Source organism: Bremia lactucae, linkage group LG19, assembly GCF_004359215.1.
Source record: "Bremia lactucae strain SF5 linkage group LG19, whole genome shotgun sequence".
NCBI lineage: Eukaryota > Oomycota > Peronosporomycetes > Peronosporales > Peronosporaceae > Bremia > Bremia lactucae.
The window spans coordinates 1,870,744-1,877,711 of NC_090628.1; positions in this window are offsets into that span (position 1 = coordinate 1,870,744).

A 6,968-nucleotide genomic window follows, 5' to 3' on the forward strand; every position below is an offset into this window, starting at 1 on the left:
CTGACGCTATCCTTTCGGCTTATCGTCGTTATTGGGGCCCATTTTTGAATCAGGTTCTTGGAATCTTCAAGTCGAACCCCAGCACTGCGATTCAACAATACTTTAAGATGTTCTTCAGCACAGCCTTCGGAAGCTCAATTCATCACATGTAACTATGCTCGACGCGTCAATTACGGCCATTAATGGTTTTATGCTATAATGCATACGCCAGGTCCAGCAGGGCATTGTGAGCGCGCTTCACATATGGACTCGACGGCCAATTTAATATTTTCGCTTCGAATTTAGCTATCAAACGTTTATTATTGCTTCAAGATCCTCCGCCTCTACCTTTTCATCAGATTTCGGTTCGGGAAGTGGCTTTTCATTCAACCCATTCGGCACTTGAGCGCCTCTTCTAACGCGACATTTTGCCAGTTATCGCGGACTACCTTTTTCGACGACTGCAACACAACGGTCTTGGATTTCGATACAAGTATCGATGGCATAGAGCGGATGTGGGGGTCGCTTGGTCCAGAAACACCGCATCATCTTCTTTGGGATTGCTCGATGGCCAAGCAACTTTGGCATCTTTTACTTCATCCGTTTTATCGACTTTTCAAGTCAACGCTTGGATGACCCCAAGTTTTTTTTTTGCGATTGGTAGTGCCTGTGGCCAAACAAATTACTTTGTCTCGCTCACCCCGATTTGACACTTAAATCTAGTTCGCAGTGCTATTATACGGACACACTGGCTTAACCGCAACAAGGCAATTTTCGATCCCCCCCCGCTCTTCAATAATTGAGCATCTTCGACACTGCTTAACGATGGTACGCCTTCATGTTCAGCGTTTATTCAAGACGATGACCCATCTGCGAGAGAAAGATAACATTTACCTGAAATCGCAACTTATGGCATTCAGGGATGAATGGTATCGCGACTTTAATGATAATCCCTTTACATCGCTTGCGAAATAACCTCAAGATTCTCAAGATTTTTTTGTCTTTTCAAGATACTTCCCAATGATACTCTACTTAAACATGGACTACTTTAGAACTACGTTTAAGTACGTCTATTCTGCAGGATATTGGACCCAGATTTCGACTCGCATTTAGAACTTGTCGCCCGCATTCGATTTGCTTTCCCTGTTTTTATGAGGGTATTTCAAGATCGACGCATTCAAATTACTAAATCGACGCACCCTCTCTTTGTAGATATCCAGATGACAGGTGATCATTCAGATATACTTCGTGTTACAAGCTCAGGAATTAGAAGACCTAACACTCGATGGTGCATCTTTTAGTAAGGACAAACTACCTTCTCAACAAGCGAATCCACTGTCGATGGTACCCGCGAAGGTTGAGCGAGGTTACTGCATTTTTGTACCGCACAATTGCTAGAGGCTGCAGATGGCGGCTTTCCAGAGCTAAAATTGCCAACATCGACTTGATCTAGTTGTATCTGCTGGTGTTGCGGCACAAAGTTTGATTTAATTGCACCAAGTGATCCCAAAAGATCAATTACTTCACCTAGATCATTGTAGACTGGCTTTCTACTATTTTCTCCAAGCGAGGTCGAATTGCAAATATTTCTGGTGTACGTCGACGTGATGAAGGAATTTCCGACTGACCAAGCTTTGGAATTATCTGTGTGTCCTAGTCTCGAGATCGCTTCCAGAAGGTGACGTAATGATAGATGTGTCCAGCAAATAGAGTCCATGTTGCGTTTTCTCAGACATCTCCCCTGCTTCGATTTTCGGCGCGTAGAATTATAACTTTTTATTGCCGACTATCCTGTAGAACAAAACACTTTGATAAAACATCTCGAAATCTTGTTGTGGTAATGTACTAGATGTAATTGGGCACTTCGGCTGGTGAATCGTTGTTGTGGTACACTTAGTTTATGGGCAATAATACCCTTTTATTCTATTTTAAAAATTAGGTAATTACTAAAATCCCATTTAGTATGGGTAACATATGTGGCGGATATAAATCTGGGGGCCGAAATCTACTTTCATTTAGCTAGGAAAAGGTTTATAGATCTATATATTTTCAGATATAGTTTAGTTCCCTTTTTATCTTAAAGCGTATAATGCCTTCCTTTCGCTTGCACATTGATCTGTGAGAAATAGAAGCCTTTCTAAGGTTCATACTCTCGGCCACTTGTTGCCACTTGGTTCTACGAACCCATATATCCCTTGTAATAAGATTTACTAAGCTTCATAGCTTGTACGACTCCCTGAGTTGTTAAACCTATAAGCTCTATAGAATTAAGAGACTCTTTGAGTATACAAGTCTTCCTCTGACCTAAGGAGCGAGGTAGCCACGCTACACCTGGTAGCACTCGTAGTCAATCTACGCCCTGAGTCGGAGTTAGACTAACCCTCTACTAAAATTGAAACGTTTCTTAAGCTTTCAAAGGCGCAACGCACAGCGTATGAGAAGCGTAAACAATTGTTTGGGCTTGAACAAATTGAGGTCATTATGTTCCAGTGACCAGAGGTTCTGCATGCAAGGCTGGTAGCTTTTATGAAATATGAATCATTCCTGATCGGACTGGTCCAAGATCAATTAGCGGCATCGATGCCAACTCAGAACATTTAATTTTCGGTACCTGATCTAGAGCCTAAGGCTTGCCTTCTTGTTGAAACTGTTAAAAATCTGAGAGTATTGAAGGAGAGCTTTAGCGCTTTGGTGTCTCAGCACACAAACTGTGCATATCAACTTCGATGACGCAATTGACACGACCAGTCTGACCAAAGGGCTGCGGATAATCCTCTGTGGACATGTCCAATCTGGTGTCTAATACTCGAAAAGTCAATTTTCAGAAATTACTCGTGAAACGATGGTCTCGATCAGCGACAATTGCCCCAGGTAAACTGTGTTGTCGAAACATGCGATCTCTCAACAGCCTTGCGCTGCCTTCACCATCAACTATATCCGGCACAGCCGCTAAATGAGCCATTTTGATCAACCTGTCAACAAAGACCACGATGCCTGTGTTACCGGCCAAATCTTTTTGTAGGCCGAAAACAAACTTATAGTAATGGACTCCCAAAACCTTGTGGGAGCGGGCGGACAGGTCAGTGGCGCAGCGGCATGAGCCGAGGATTCGACCCGTTGGCAAGTTTCCCTTAGGCTAACTAACGTATTTGCTCATTCATTTGTAAAGCCACCAAAAAATCTGGATTACGGAGCCGTAGGGCTTTCCTCTACCGAGATGACCACCAAGGAAAGTATCATGCGCCTCGTAGAGGATGCGATACTTCAAATTCTCATTATGAGGAACAACGATGCGCAGATGTCCGCAGCATCCGTGCAATATTGCAACATGTCGATATCGAAAGAAAATTGATGTAACCTCGCACGTAAACATGCCGACAATTTTTTGTCCGAATCAGTGCTCTGTAGAGCTCGTAGCAGTGCTACACACTGTTCATCATTGGTGTAAGCCGAACGGAATAATTATGAAAATAGGTGACATCATAGTCGTCACATGAGAGATCTTATAATCCGGCCTGCGTGATAACGCATCAGCCAAAGCATTCTGCTTGCCAGGCTTGTATTACACTCGAAATTGTATTTGGCCATCTAGCCATTCTCTGTGAGCGATGGGGCGACTTAGTGGCAGTGCGTAAAGACGCGTGATTTATATAGCACTAACGGCTTAGAGCCTAGCAGATGAAATCTGAGTTTGACAAGAGCTTACTTCATTGCAAGCAACACTTTGTCTGGGCAGTTCTTTTTCGCAGCTTTAAGCTGTATAGACTCGAACGCAATTACACGTTCGCGCCCATCATCATCTATTTGTCACAGAGCCCTGTCAAAGGCAAAGCTGATGCGTCACAGACGACACTGAAAGGTCAATTTAGATTTGGCAGTGCCAGAATCTGGGCATGGATAGGAATATCCTTCAATGCTTGAAAAGTAATATGCTCGATGTTAGTCCAGCACCAATCAGTATCTTTTTAAGGAGATTAGAAAATGGCCTATCCATATCGGCATTATTTTTGCTATATTTGTGTAAGTAGCTGGCGGACCCAACCATTTATGCAAATCTTCTGGTTCTAAGGAACCGACTAATCAACTATGGCTTTTACCTTAGCGGGATCCGCTCGTAGGCCTTGCTTCCCAATGAAGCACCCTAAGTAGGGCATTTCTTCTGCGTCAAAAATTCTTTACGATGCATTGGCATACAATTTATTTGTACGCATACACTCGAGCACTGCTCGCAAATAGTCTATGTGGGTTTTCATATCCGTCTGACCCTGTTTAGCATGACTGTATATAAATGCGTCATCAACATAAGTCTGTGCATTACTTCGATCAGAACGGAACAGTTGCGCCACTAGACGATTAAATGTTGCCGGGGCGTTGGAAAGCCCTTGTGGCATAACCACCCCACCCCTCCCATACCATACCGCTTGGGGTGCTAACCGCTGTAAGCGGGATATATCTAGCTCGCATGAGCAGTTGGCAATGACCATCGACTAAGTCGAGTGCGCTGTACATTGTACATCCCGTATATGGTTCTGGAGAACATTCTTTCTGGGAATGGGGGTTTGTGCTGGTATCGTGGCGGCATTAAGCTTATTATAAGCATGTACAATGCGCCATTTACGATTTGGCTTTTTGACACAAAATGTCGGTATCGAATAAGGAGGTTTGCTCTCTTGTACAATTCCAGCCTCGTGCTTAGTACATACCACATCTTGGAATTCCTTAAATTAAGGAATAGAATGGATCCGTAGGTTTTTTAGCGATCGATGATTTTACTACGCGCACTAATCGCAGCTTTTGTGGCCTCCAGGAGTGCTTCGTCCAGAAGCGACGATGAGCTTATCTCAATCGTTGGTCGAACGACCACTATCTCAGATAAGTTACCAGCCTTTAAGGCTTGGTGAACTTATCAATAGACATTTCGTCTAGCTCTAACAAAGCATGTAATGGAGAGATTGCCGCAAGGCTGACGTCTCCCTCGATGTTACCGGTTGCACCATTTATAAGCGTATGTAATTGCTCACTCGTACCAATTTGTGAAGAATAGACGCTTCGCGTCTTTCCTGTCTCGAAGTAGAGACAATACGCATCTTACAGGCCGGGACATTCACATCCCAAATTTCTCAGCCTGTGTTGGTTTTATACCAGAGCTGGTTTCTTATCCGACACCCGACGAGGAGTTGTGTAATTCAACTTCCTTGTCCAGTGACCGTTCATGTGTCACTTCACGTGCATTAGAAGGGTTTGACCCAAAATAACCTGGCGAACCGCCAATAGTGTCACTACTGATACTAAGTATGTGCCACCTCGGTTGACCACAATCGGTGGACTTAGACTTGCCACTTCACGTATTTCAGGAATATTACACCCTACATGACTCGACGCTAGGCCTCAAAATCCTTTTCAGCATTCAGTGAATCGTTATTACAAAGAGCGTCACTGAACGGATTACGTGCCGTTCCACCCATTTTTTCTAAGTCGGGCTCAAATTATTGATATTATATTGGAGCTTATTGGCTCAGACATTCCAATGTATAAGAAACTGACAAATTCAGTCAGTGACTCGTGCCAATACCGCTTTTGCTGCCTAGCAAAGGTGGATTCATTACTCTCCAAAACTTTGCTAGGAACATTGCGCGTTGCGCCCAAGTCTTAGACCTCCAATCGACCCATGGCTCACGGCGTTCAAGCCAGGACATACCAAGGATGAGATCATATCTCGAAGGACGAGACAGCATTTAACACTGTGAAAGTCCAGAAACTTCAAACCCAAGTTCAACAGAACTTTAGGAACAGTAACACGAGTCCCAGTCGCTAAGCGAACAGTAATTCTATCGCTTTCATGCGCTTGAAGCGTCATAACGTTTTGTTGACTTTCCTCAAGGGAAATATGTCGAGTATAATTGCAATACCAATAAAAATTGACCATGGCTTAACAAAGCCCTTCACAGTCGCCTGAGCGACTAAAACATGCTTGTACTCACGCCCAGTGCGATTACGCACCGAGCTTATCGAGGCTAGGTCCTCTTTAATCTCACCTCGTAGAGGTTCGACAAAACCTAGGTCTTCTCCAGTAGGGCGCCCGCACCTACTGGGTATCACATTTCCCGCACCGTACCAGATTTTTAGGTATAGGTCAGAACTGGTGCTCTTTCGAGCTTTACGCGTATTGCGTAAGGGACAGGCTGGACGTAAATGTTTCGTGCTTCCGCACATATAACATCTACGAATGTTCTTATGCTGTGACAAGCTTAAAGTGCTTCTTCTCCTTTCTCAACGAGACTTAGATCCATGGGTTCCGGTCTATAAGGCGATATCGATGTGCACGAAGAGCTTGAACGGTAAACAGGCGTGCTACCACGAACATACATAAAGTCGAACTCAGCTCGTTGTGCTATGGCAGCTGCCTCTTCAAAAGTAGCAGGATGGGATCGGAATAACTCCATCCGGGCAACGCCCTCATTGGACCCCTATTACTACAACTGCTCTTGCACCAAGTCTTGATGGAAAGATGCAATGAGAGTTTTCAACTCCTAGACATAGCCCCCTAAGGCTCTTTTACCCTGCCGAGTTTCTATGAGCCGTGATCACATACGAAAAGCCTTATCAGGTGGTGCAAACATGCCGGTTAATTGCTGTTTTTGCGAATTCCTTGAGAGAAAAGCGTCGTTTGTAGATGTGCTGCACGAGAGTGCCCATTCCATGGCTCCACCTCCAAGCTTAAAAATGTCACGGCCACATTTTGTCGTTCTGTTAAGAAGAAGGCGAGATGATGGACATTTTTATTTGTGAAAAAAACATAAGGAAGCTCAATGCTACCGGTAGCGATGTTTGTGTTTTATAACGCTGTACATGCCTCTAATGGCTATACTCTGTTCTATGTCGACGATCTTACCCACTTACGCGTTACGCTAACGATACCCCCAAGTGGTTCAGGGCTTGGTGGGGAAAAACTAGCCGATATGCTTACTGATGTCATCCCTGTTACCATT